We start from the raw sequence: 12,586 nt of genomic DNA on the forward strand, positions 1-12,586 counted from the left end.
TGGGAGGACTGTGTTGCCGGGTGAGGGTGGCACTGAGCTGGCTACTCCGAGACCATGAACACAGCTGTGTTGTGGTGGGAGGGTTGGTGTGGGTGTGGCCACAGCACTCTAAAGATTGCCCTCTGAGGAGAAAGGTGAGCCTGGCCGGACCCCCTGTCAACGCTGCTATGTCAGGGCAAGAGGACGGTGTCTTGCCTCCAGGAGCCAGGCAGTCTGGGCAGGAGACTCAGAGTGATCATGTGTTTGGAAGGCAACACCAGCCCAGCCAGGGGATCAGGGGGCTCTCCCGCATCCAGGGAGGTGTGTGCGGCTCTGCCAATGCCTCTCTTCCAGGGCAGTTGCCAGGTCCCAGGATGAGCAAGAGTCCTTGGCTGCCCAGGAAGGTCCCTGAAGCAGCAGGGGCTGGGCTAGGGGTCAGGGACTGGGAAGAAATGCCTGATAGCCGGTGAGGAACGAGGCGCACACATGTGACTTGGAAAGAAACAAGCTTTATTTTCAGTTTTCAACAGGTAGAGTGATAACTTCATCATATGCTTTTGTGTGAATAGCAAATAGCAAAATATTAGAACATAAACAGTTTTGTCAGTTTGGAGATGAAGTACTTTTTTCATCTTGAGTGTCATCTGTCTTGGAATTTAGCGGGGTTTAAAAGTAGTGGAATTATCAGGAAATTCTATATATAAATTCTATAGAGAGCCCGTCTCCAGCTGCAGGTAGGTGGGCCTGGCACTGACTAGCTGCGGGCATAGATGGCAGGCGCTTCAAAGCATCAAGTGGTACAGGTGCCAGTTCTGCAGAGCCTGCTGCCTCTTCTGCCACTTGGCAAAGTTGTTCTTCAGGGTCTGCTTCAGCGCAGGCAGGATGGCACGTGCAGCCACAGGCATGGGGCTCAGAAGCAGGCTGGGGGTGGGTAGAGAGACTGTCACCTTGAGTGTCCCCAGGAGTGGAGCGTGCTGGGAGTAGGGCTTGGCATGGCCCTCACTGGGACCGAGTGAGGCCACAGCTGCCTCTGCTTCTGTGCTGTCACCCCTCCACCACTCCCTCCCTGTGGCCCAGGTGGTGGGGTTGCTGTTCCCAAGCCCGTGGGACTTACCATTTCTTGGAGAGGCTCTTGGTGGAGACCTTGGGGAACTGAATGGCTTTTTGGTCCTTGGATGAAGGAGGAGTCAGCAATGAGCCCCAAACAGGCCCCAGGGATGGGGCAGGGGTGACTGGACGCTCACCTGGAAGAGCTAGATTCAGCCTCGTTTGGGGCCGCCTGGGTCCTCTGGCCTTTTTCCCTTGGGCTGCAGCTTTGGGTCCCCCGGTACTAATATTACTGGGACTTGAGGTACTGCAGCTGAAAGACGGGGACATCAGCATGGTGAGGCCCACAGCAGCGCCAGCTGGCACAGCCACCCCCACCACCCAGGGCCTCACCTCTTGGGCCTGCTGGATGTTGACATTCCACAGCTGGCAGGTGAGAACTTCACACTGCTGGAGTGTGGTGGGCTTTCATAGGTGCAGGTACAACGTCACTGGAGGGTGTGCTCCCATCACCTCCCAAGCCCAAGGGTTGGGCTGTGTGGCAAGTACCCCCAGCCTACTCTGAACACAGCAGCCAGTACCATCAGGGCTGCTGCAGCTTCCCCACTCAGCAGCCTCATGGCCGAGGCATAGAGAACATAGCCCAGGGCAAGGAGCAGTGCTGGGGAGGGTCCAATTCAAAACAGGCCTCGAAGGCCAGCAGCAGCCAGAGCATCATCCAGTAGCTACCCAGGAGGTGCAGGCTGAACCTGGGGTCATGGGAGTGGCTGGTGGCCAATCTCTACCCCTGGGGCTTACCAGGTGCCTGTTGGCCAGCATAGGCTCGTGAGATGGTAGACAGAAACTTGCTGAGGAAGTCGCCCCAGGAATGCAGAGTCACCCACCATCTGGCCTGCAAACTGATGTACAGAGGCAGGGGGACCTGGGATGGTGGCGCTTCAGGACAACAGCGCCCCATCCCCATAGGCCACCCTGGGACTGCACCTTGGACAGGAGCATCCAGAATTCTCTGAAGAAGACAGGCTTACTCTGCCCAGTCATTGCAGTCGATGGCAGATGACCACCAGAAGAGCACACAGACCAAGCTGGCAATCTCGTAGTCTTAAGATGAACTGCGGCCCTGGGTTCCCCTGGTACTAAAATTTCAAACCTTGACAGCACATTGATGATTTAGAAACCCAGGCTACAGGGACAGGTCAGAAAACAGCTCACACACAACTGAGAGGAGCGGAGCTGCCTCTGCTTACTGGGGAGGAGGGAGCTGGGGACAGGTCAGGGCCCAGCCCATGCACCTCTGGGACAGGGGCCTCTCAGCTGGTACTGACCCAGGTCTGGGCAAATGAGTCCATCCTCACCTGTGATGCATTCGAGGAGCTGCTGCTTTTCATTCTCATCCTGGGTGGTGCCCAAGGCGAGTGTGAAGTGTGTGGGCTGCACTTCACTGAGTTGCCAGAGAGAAGCGGCTCTGCCCTCAGCATCGAGGTGAAGGGAGGGGAGTGGTCTTCACCCCACAGGTCTCTTAACAGTGGCAACAAGGTGATGGGGTGTGGCTCTGCCTCCCACAACACTGGCTCCATCTGAGTGGGCCCTGGGACTGGCACTTGGCTGACTACAGGCTGAGGGGGAGCGAATCCTTTGAGGAAGGGGACCCTGATGTCTGTGGGTGGGGCAGGCCCCATAGTTTATACCAGAAATAACCTGTTGCAGGTACTCCAGGGCTGCCTCCAGGTACTCATGTCTTCTGGACACCATCCTGCCCCATCTTGCCTAGGTCGTTGGCTAGATGAGAGCCGTTGGGGTTCATGGGGCCAAAGCCCAGTCAGGACAGGAAGGAGCAGCTGTAGGGCGCTCTCCGCACTGGTCCAAGATAGACTTGACCGTGTGCTTGGCCTGCATGATATGCTGAGCAAGGCGCAGGGCCTGTGCGGGAGGTGCAGGCAGGTCACTAACAGACTGGCCTGTGCTGCCACCCTGGCAGGCTGGCTGGCTGGAGGCCCCAAGATCAATGCACAGCCAGACCTCTGCATGCCAGGAGGAGCAGCTTCCACCAGGGGACTTTTAAAGACTAAAGGATGATCATCTGAATGTTAAATTTTCCAAACAACACTGCCTTTGTTATCAGGAAAAATCAGACTTTACTGAAACAGGGGAAGGAGACATAGCCTCAACTCTAAGCCCAGCCTTGACCCTTCCCACTCGAACATAGCACTCTGTGGGGTCTGTTCAGCCCCATGGCTCCAGGGTTCCTGAGGATGGGCGCTGGTGACCACTCACCAGGATGTGGGCCTCTGGCATAAACATCAGAGTGTGCTGACAGTCCTGGTCCTCCAGGCTGTAGATGTGGCTCTTCACCTCAAAGGATGCGTCAGTGACCTCTGGCAGCCACAGTGACAGGAAACTGCTGGTGAACGTGGGGGCTGTGAAGAGTCGGTTCTGGTGGTGGAGAGGTGAGAAGCTCTGACTCCAGGAACAGCTGGTCACCTGGAAGGCAGGAGACGAACTTGGTGCCCACTTCCAGGGGCACAGAGTACCCGGCTGCTGCCTGCAAAATTCTGGGTTGCCCCTGAGGTATCTGGGGAGCCATGACTCAGGGGTGTCCTCCTGAGGCCCTGGCTCATAGCGTCTCCCATGTAGTAGGTGGCTGACATGGGGAGGGCGGGTGGGGTAGTTGGTGGCTCACAGAGCCCCCAGGAGTGTTTGCAGGTGGCAAACACCAGGAGGAGTGACAGAAGCCAATGCCCAACCCAGTCAGGATGAACACACAGTAGAGACCTGGCTCACCACCTGAGGCAGCTGCCATGAGTCATCAGGGAGAAAGTAGGACCACAGCGTGGACTGTGCAGCTCTCCTCTATGGGCACACCTGCAGTTCCTGGCTCAGTGCCTGGTGGCTGCAGGGCAGGCGGGGGTCCAGCCAGTCTCTCACTTCACATTGCAGATGTGTCCCAGGAGTCTTCACAGCAGCCTTTGCTGGGGCCCACTCTGAGCGCATGGTTCCCTTCTGCAGACCTGCCACCCACCAGCTAAGGTCCTGGCCTGGTCTAGCTGGGTCAGGGTCTGCCAGACTGGCCCAGGCTGAGGACTTACTGGATTATCTCCGCCACGTTGGGCTGGGCAAAGACTTTGGCCACTGAACATCATGAGTGCATGTTTGGGGCTGACCAAGTCTATGCAGAGCTGGAGGTTCAGGAAGACCAGGAAGGGCTTTGTGTACATCAGCAGATTCTCCTGGACAAAGGATGCCCTGGGGAGCAAGGTGGTAATTTGAGATCAGCCCTCTTGCTGGAGGCAGGGGTTGCACCAGTCCATGCCCGTAAGACTGCTGCTTGTCCCTAGGCTTCCAGACTCCCTGGCCAAGGTGATAAGATGTCATAGATGATAGCTCAGAGGGCTGTGGGTGGGCATGGAGGGCAGGCCAGAGGTGACACTCAGGCCCTCTGAGGACACTGCATTCTTAGCAAGGCTGAGGCCCTTTTCCGAGAGGACTGAGGCAGCCGTGGCAGAGGCTGGCTCAGAGCTTGTGGGGGCCAAGGGATGATCCCCCCGGAGGATCCAAAGGGGAAGGGCTTGGGCAAGAAGAGAAGAGGTCAGTGGGCACGGCAGGTGCTATGTTAGCCTGGAGGTCTGCCATGAGGATCAAGCAGAGAATGAGGGGAAGATGGCCACTGCTCTGCACTCTGTGCTGGTGAGGGTAAAGAGATAGTTTGGGTGTTGCTGAATGTTTATCTGGACCAGAAGTGGGAGGGGATAGGGCAGGATGGGTCACCGGTGCACTGCTTCCATGAGAAATGAGTTTTAGGGCCTGGTACGGTTGAGTCTAGGAAGGGCTGGTCTGTGCTCCACTAGGGAAGGCCTGGGAGAAGACCACAGGAGGCCACTGGGGCCAGGGCCAGGCTGACCCCAGGATAGGCTGCTGGCTAGGTGTACTGACCCGTAGGAGCAACATCCATCCCCAGGAGCCAGTGGCATGACTGAGGAGCGGGGCTGAGGCTTTTTTTCCCAACACCGGGAGTCAGTGGGACTGTCACTGCCGGGAGCCTGCTTGTCAGGGAGCATGCTGCCATGGTTGCAGGTAGGTCAGCCACATCTCCAGGACCTGTGGGAGGGGGTGTGAGCTGAGGGCCCAGTGGCTGGGGCCCATATCCTCTGGTGGCCTGGAGTCCGTGTCCCAGCTAGCAGCTGGGTGGGGCTGGCTCTTCCTCCATCCCCCAGAGGGTACAGGAGAGAGATGCGCAGCCCTGTGAGGTTTGGCTCTGTTGCTGGCCATTTAGAAGCCAGGGCCATGGGTGGGCTTATCCCAGTCCAGGGGGCCCAGTGCTGCCTGGACAGGTAAGAGTAGGAACTTGCCTGGCACCAGAAAGCTGGGACAGAGCAGGGCTTTCCTGTACCTGAGGGTTTGCTTTGGAAACTAAAACGGAACCATGTGTTTCTCCAACAGTTCCCCCTTCTCCACCTCCTCTATACTTGTTCTCATTTGCTACAGGGGACCACTCTCATTAGGGTACACAGAGAACACAGACGTGTGTGACGGGGCAACGCTCACAGTTCTGAACAATGTGTCCACGGGCCAGTGGCCAAAGCAATGCTGCACGAAAAGGTCAAGTTTCTGCTGGACAAACCTAGGGACGGGGCCTTGCAGGAAATAGGGTTACCTGCTGCTTGCCCGGTAAGGAGGCCCTGCTCAGGGATGAGCCCAGGGCTCCCATCAAGGAGGGTCAGCTCTGCCAGGGGAGAGCACCGGGGATCTCCAGGAGGTCAGAGTTGGTTTCAGCCCCTGTTTCTCAGAGGAAGAAACCAAGGTTCAGAGAGGCCAGTGAACATCCCAAGGAGACACAGCACACAGGCGGCTGACCCAGTGCAGCTCCCACGTGCTGCTCCTCTCAGTCCTACACGAACAGCCCACCTTGGTGGGCCTGGAGTCAGGACCACACCAGCTCTTCAGATAGGGGTAGGGAGGAGCTAGAGATGGCAGCATGATGGGGCCTCTGGCCAGTCCCGCGAGAGAGGCTCTGGGAGCCTGCTGGTCGGGGTGATAAGGCACCTGCCTAGCCCTCCAGAGGCCTCAAGTGCTCTGTGAGGAGGAGGGGACTTACCCTGTCCCCTATGCCCTGGGGTGAGATTCTTGCGGGCAATAGCTGAGGAGGGGAAAGCAGGGGAGAGAGCAGTGGCGGGAAGCCACAAGGGCCACCCACCCTTTGAACTCCTCCAGGGACCTGGTGGCATGGGAGTGGGTGAGGTCTGCTCTGGTTTCAGGCTGTTTCGGAAAGCACGCAGGTGCTTCAGCAGCAGGCACACCAGCAGTGCTCCTCAGTGGGCCTGAACCACTCCTAGGTGGAGGAGGAAGGGTCAGGGTTGGGGAGGGCTGCTGACCCGCAGCATTCAGCCTCCAGGTCTGACCACATCCTGCGCTGGGCTGGTGGCCTTGCTTCCCCACGGGGGGACATGAGCCAGGCCAAGAGCGGGACCACTCTCTGGGGAACCACTGTGCCTGGCATTCGGTGGCCATGCCTTGCACTGCTTGGTCTGAACTACAACCAGCTTGTGATAGGGAAGTACTTGGCCCAACACCCACACAGCCCACCCTGTGGAGGGTTCACTAAGACACACATCTGCAGGGGATCTCCTATCCCTGCTTCTATACCGCTGTGCACCCGCTGTGGGTGACACAGGCCACAGCTCCCCAGACTGTGCCCTTGGGCACTGTTTGATCCTCAGGGTAGGAGAAGGCCAGCATCATCTCCAATCTCTGGATCCAAGGTCTCCCACCGACCACCTGAATGTGTACAGAAAGCACAAGGAACCCAGGCACGGTGCCTCAGATGTGTAATGCCAGCACTTTGGGAGGCCAAGGCGGGAAGATCACCAAGGCCTGAAGTTAGAAATCAGCCTGGGTAATACAGGGATACCTTGTCTCTACAACAAATTGTTAAAAGTGAGCTGGGGGTGGTGGTTCACACCTGTAGTCCTAGTGACTCAGGAGGCTAGGGTGAGAGGATCACTTGAACCCAGGAGTTCACGACTTGAGTGAGCCAGGATCGTGCCACTGCACTCCAGCCTGGGCGACATAGTAAGACCCTGTTCAAAAATAACACCGTGGCTTCGCTTATCTCCCCAATTCTTTCCACGTCCTACTCTTCCTGGACACAGCTAGACAAAGGCTGAGTCCAGTAGAAGCCCTGGGCATCACTCTGTTGCTGATGAATTTGTGGTCAGGAAAACCCTCAGAGGAGCACAATCAAGCATGTAGGCCAAACTTTTGATTTGCAACCTATAAGCAGGGGCCTGGAGACCGAGGCTGAAAGGAAAGGCTTTTTGCTGCCATGGACTTCTGGTTGCTCAGTATTGTAAGGGCAGGTGGGAGCATCCAGTGGATGAGAGCAGGGGAATGGGGCACTGAGGGCAGGATTGTGAGTCTGAGTGGACGTGCTCACTTCTTCACGTTTGTCCCCCAGCCCTTTGGGCCTCAACACATCTGTGCTGCTGAGGCTGGTGCAGGGTGCGGCTTCTGGATGTGTCCTGGGATGATGCAGACCCCACAAGGGACGCTGCCCACATCACCATCCACTCAAGTCTCCCTGTCAGGAAAATGTCCCCACAGGTCCGGGTGGCACCCCATGCATCAGTGGCTGAGTCAGGATGGAGCTATGGGGAGGGAGGCATTTTCTTTTTTGAGACAAGGTCTGTCACCCAGGCTGGAGTGAGGTGGTGTGATCTTGGCTCATCATAGCCTCTGCCTCCTGGTCTCAAGGGATCCTTGCACTTCAGCCTCTGGAGTAGCTGGGAACACAGGCACACACCACCACACCCGGATAATTTTTGTATTTTTTTTTATTTTTTGTAGACGCAGGTCTTGCCGTTGTTGCCCAGACTGGCCTCAAACTTCTGAGCTCAAGCAATCTGCCTGCTTCAGCCACCCAAAGCACTGGAATTGCAGGCATGAGCCACTGTGCCAGACTGTTACTTCTAGTTATCTGTATCTTCAAGTCTTTGGGCAATAAATTTACATTGTTTTGGAAGGAAGAGCTGGGCACGGTGGTTCACACCGGTAATCCCAGCACTTTGGGAGGCTGAGGCAGGCAGATCACTTGAGGTCAGGAGTTTGAGACCAGCCTGGCCAAAAAAGGTTGAAAACCTGTGTCTACAAAAAATACAAAAATTAGCCTGGTGTGGTGGCATGCGCATGTACTCTCAGATACTCGAGGCTGAAGCGGGAGAACTGCTTGAACCCAGGAGGTGGAGGTTGCAATAAGCCAAGATATGTCACTGCACTCCAGCCTGGGCGACAGAGGGAGACCTCCTCTCAAAAAAGGAAAAAGAATAATAAAGGAGAAAAACATGAAATATAATAGCTGTACCTATACTGCCCAACTACAGGGGCACCAGCTGGGTAGGAATTTAGACCGGGATTCTTCTCCAGTTTCAGCCCTGGCCCTCCCTCTGTTGCTGAACTGGGATCCTGAATCTCAACATTCTCCCTACAGCTCAGGGGAGGGGACAGCCTCCACAGGGGAACTAGAAACTTGCCTTCCCTAGCTGGCGTACTTGCCTTACTTCACCTAGTCCTTCCAAAGGGTCTGGCGGGCTGTCTGCCCCTGAGCCTGCCTCTGCCCCTGGCAGTCACGTGGAACTCTGTCAGGCTGTTTTCTTACAGGTTTGCAGAGCTAAACTCCCTCAGGTCTGTATCCCTCCTGGGCCATGTTTCCCATGGAGTCCTTGGCCACAGTCACACCTGCTTGGTTCTCAAGGATGTGTCCCAAAAGCCCCACCATTTCCCACTGGGCTAAGCCTCACAGCACCTCAGCAAACCCGCCTGGGCCTTGCTGGTCACCCTTCCCGCCATGGGGTTTGCCACAAGCTTCCTAAATACTGTCCTCTCTCCCTGGCCCAAACCCTCAGGTCCTTCCCTTTGCAGTGGCTCCTGCATAATGGGGGTGTCCCTGTGTGGTGTGGCCACCATCCCAGCCCACCGGCACTTCGGGGCCAACACGTTTTCTCATCTTGTGCTCAAATTCCCATTCACTGGTGTGCTCCTTGCCAGGTGAACGGGACAGACACGGAGCTGTGAGCACAGCTCATCTCCAGCTCTCACAGACTGGTTCATTCTGCCATCCCTGAAGTCCCCTACAGGTTGGAACTCTGCTTCACTGACCTCAGATCCATCAATGCGCTTGTCATGTCTGCCTATGCAGTTCCAAACTCTATGAGGTCACCACGTACTCTCATTTGCTCCTAGAGGTGTATATGAATGACCAAGGCTCCCCAGGTGAAGGCTGGTGCGCCCCAGCTGGGCTGTCAAGTACTGACAGCCTCTGGGGGCTACAGGTTCTTCCCACCCCACTGCCTCACACGCAGGCTATGGGTCACAGCACCTCCAGGCTGGGTGACAGATACTTCTGAAGAAGGCACAAACCACACCACCCAGAAGTCCCAGGCCTCTGTATCTTCCGAAGTGCCAAATCCTGCAGATCGGGGGTGAACCTGACCCCTGCAGAGGTCTGATGACTCCAGCTCTTCAAACCAAGGCCAAGCACAGGGCCTCCAATGCCAGAGAGCTTGTGACACCTACAGTGGCCAGCCAGGGCCCCATGCCGCCTCCTTCCTCAAGCCAGACCCCCACCCAAACCAGGCTAGTCTGCAAAGCCAGGGACAAGGCCCAGCTGAAGGTGGCCTCCCCACAACACAGGGGCTTCAGTCTTTCCGGAACTAGCCTCTGAGTCACCTGCAGCCTGCCCCTTGCTTTACCAGGCAGAGACATACATTCTGGGCAGGAGGAAAGGAAGGAAGGAGTGAAGTTAATACTTGGTAGGTGTGGAGAGCCTGGAGGCTGGGTTGGGTAGGGCTGTGCAGGGGTTTGGAGACAGTACTGCAGAATCTCCAGCTAAGACAACAAACAAGCTGGAAGCAGAGGACAAGAGAATGGAATAGGGAAGGGGAGAGATGGGACCATATATGGGAAGGGGAAATTGAGAGAGAAAGCAAAGAGAACAAGCCCATAAGTGAGAAGGAAAAACAAAAGGGTAGTTACAATCCAAATAATCGCAGTCCCAGCAGCCATTGGTCAGGGCAACACCCCCACCGCCCCCTTCACAGGCAGGGCAAGGCTGTGGCTGCACTCAGACTTGGAGACCTGGGTGAATAGACCTAGGTCACCTGGGTGGCCACTGTCGCTGGGGCCCAAATGCATCTCCAGCTCATTGGAAGGGCCCAACTTACTACCCTGCCAGATGGGACCCACTCTCCCCAGCGACTCTGAGGCCACACTGTAGCACATGCACACCACAGTGCTCCAAGAGCCCAGGGCTCAGCTGGGACATGCTGCCAGCCACGAAGACCTCAGATCCTGAGGCTCAGTAAAGAAACCAGTGGAGTGTGTTCCAGGAGGAAGACTGCCCAGAAAAGACACATGGGTCAATTGACTGGACTTCCCTGGGTTGTCTTCAGAAATTTACCAAATTGGTATAAGACATGATGAATCGCTGTGTGTGTAAAACCCAATCAATATTCCCACCGTGAGTGGTTCTCTAAACACTAAGGAGGACAACAGGTCCCCAAGGGTAGCACAGAGATGAGCACAGGCCCAGGCAACCAGCTCTTGCTTCCACCCCCACAGTCAGAAGGTCAGCTGAGGAAGTGCATCAGCTCTGACTCCTGGAGGCAGCCTCTCCTACTGCACCAGGAACTCCCTCCCTCCAGATGCAATGGGCTTCCAAAAGGAGCCCCCAAGGATATGGCCACAGTCATACACACCGAGAGGCAGCAGGAACCTGAGGCTGAGCTGGGCCCCAGCCGGGATCCTCCAACCCCCACACTCCGCAGCACCATGGTCTGCCAAATCATGACTTCAGCACAGCCAGAGCTAGCTTGGCACACTTCCTGCCCAGAGAGCACCATGCCTCCTGCCCAAGCAGCATGTCTACTGTGTTCCACGTCAGGAGAAATCAGAATACACCTGCTAGACAAGACAGCAGAGAGTGAAGGAGCGGAGCGGGGAGGTGCTGTTCTCCATAACCTTCCTGTGTCAGACCTGGGGCTCAGGGAAGAATCAGACACAGTTACCCAGTGTGGTCTCTGCCCTTGCCTGCGGGAACACAGTGGCCTGCAGCACCATGGCCATCCTTACTGCCCACAGGGCCATTGGGCAGCAAGCACACATTCTGGACTCAACCTGGGTGAGGAAGATACCCCCAGGAGCCTCACTTCTTGCATCTGAAAATAAGTACTAGGAGGGACAGGAATTTCTACATGGCAAGTACAGCACAGGCCCAGACAAGTGGCAAGGGGCCTTGGAGGACACGGACCTCCATAGCTGCCTTTTCCTGGCTCCGACCCACCCAGTTTTCTTATGTTTTGTGTTTGACCTCAACTGGAAGAGGCAAAGAGTGGAGCATCTCTGGGTACTTGGTCCTGCCACTGCAAGTCATTCTGAGCAGGGCCCACCCACCCCAAGGTCTGGCCAAGAGTAAGTGAATGTAGAGAATGGAAAGGCGTCTTCTGCTCCCTACAGGGACAGCCACCTGCTCTTCCCCCTGACCCGTGAGAACACAGAATCTTCACAGATGACAGCCCAGAAGAGCCTTTCTGGCTGGCCCTTGAATGTAGGTGTTTCCAGTCGCTCAGAAGGCAGGAGGAGCAACAGGAACACAATGCAGTGCAGCGGCTCCTGTCCCTGCTGAGCCATGAGCACATGCTGGAGCACTGAGAGCATCCCAGAGCCCACAGGAGGACACCATAGGAATAACCAGGCCCCTAAGGGCTGGCCAGGCACATGAAGCAAGTCTGTGCTGGAAGCAGGAAGGTGCTTTGTGACTCAGGAGGCCCAAGATGGGGTCCTCAGCTTTTCCCCCTTTTCCTCTCATGTGATGCTAAGGATGATTTGGGGGACCCTGTACTCTGAGACAGCCTCCACACAGTAAAGCCTGAGGCCAGGGAACAGGCTGCAGAGATTGTGGCAGCAGACCCACAGCTCTTCCCCAGAACCAGAGGAGGAGTGATCACATGCTTCTCTGAAATTTAACTCCCATCATCCGCAGAGCCTTCATTCTGGAGGAAGCCCTCAAGAATGTTGTCAGTGACAAAGCCAAAGTTTTCCAAGCACAGTGATGCAGACACCGTGGGCACCAGACCACGTGGCTGATGCTACCTCAGGCAGGGTCCCAGATGTACGTGAGTCAAGCCACTCTTTGGTAGGTGATAGACTGGAGATCTACAATCCCCAGCTGCTTTTTCACTGATTAGTCCAGGGAGGTGCTAGCTCTGGGGACTGCAACAGCAGGTGCGACCCAGGGCCTCCACCACCTCCATGCATCTGCCAGCAGTGTGCAGCCCAGAGAGGGAGCGGGGAGGGGCCAGGCGGAGGGAGAGGAGGCAGGCCAAGCCTCATGCAAGAGGGCACCAGCCCCCACCCACATGAGAAGGGCTCTTGCTCATGCTCTGGAGGAGGCGGGGGGAGTGGGGTGGACAGGCAAAGGACGCTCAAGGTCACCATAGCGAGCAGGGGTCTGCCCCCAGGCAACCATGGGAAAACACAAAGGAACTGTTGGTCAGGAGACAGAAGAGAACAT

The 12,586-nt window shown here is 56.4% G+C and overlaps 1 pseudogene; it reads right to left on the bottom strand.

Moving 5' to 3' along the window:
* Nucleotides 1-761: 761 nt before the first annotated feature.
* LOC105537080 lies at nucleotides 762-11,703 on the bottom strand (annotated as a pseudogene).
* Between the last annotated feature and the right edge of the window lie 883 nt (nucleotides 11,704-12,586).

The sequence above is a fragment of the Mandrillus leucophaeus genome, unplaced genomic scaffold, assembly GCF_000951045.1.
Source record: "Mandrillus leucophaeus isolate KB7577 unplaced genomic scaffold, Mleu.le_1.0 Scaffold1685, whole genome shotgun sequence".
Taxonomy (NCBI): domain Eukaryota; kingdom Metazoa; phylum Chordata; class Mammalia; order Primates; family Cercopithecidae; genus Mandrillus; species Mandrillus leucophaeus.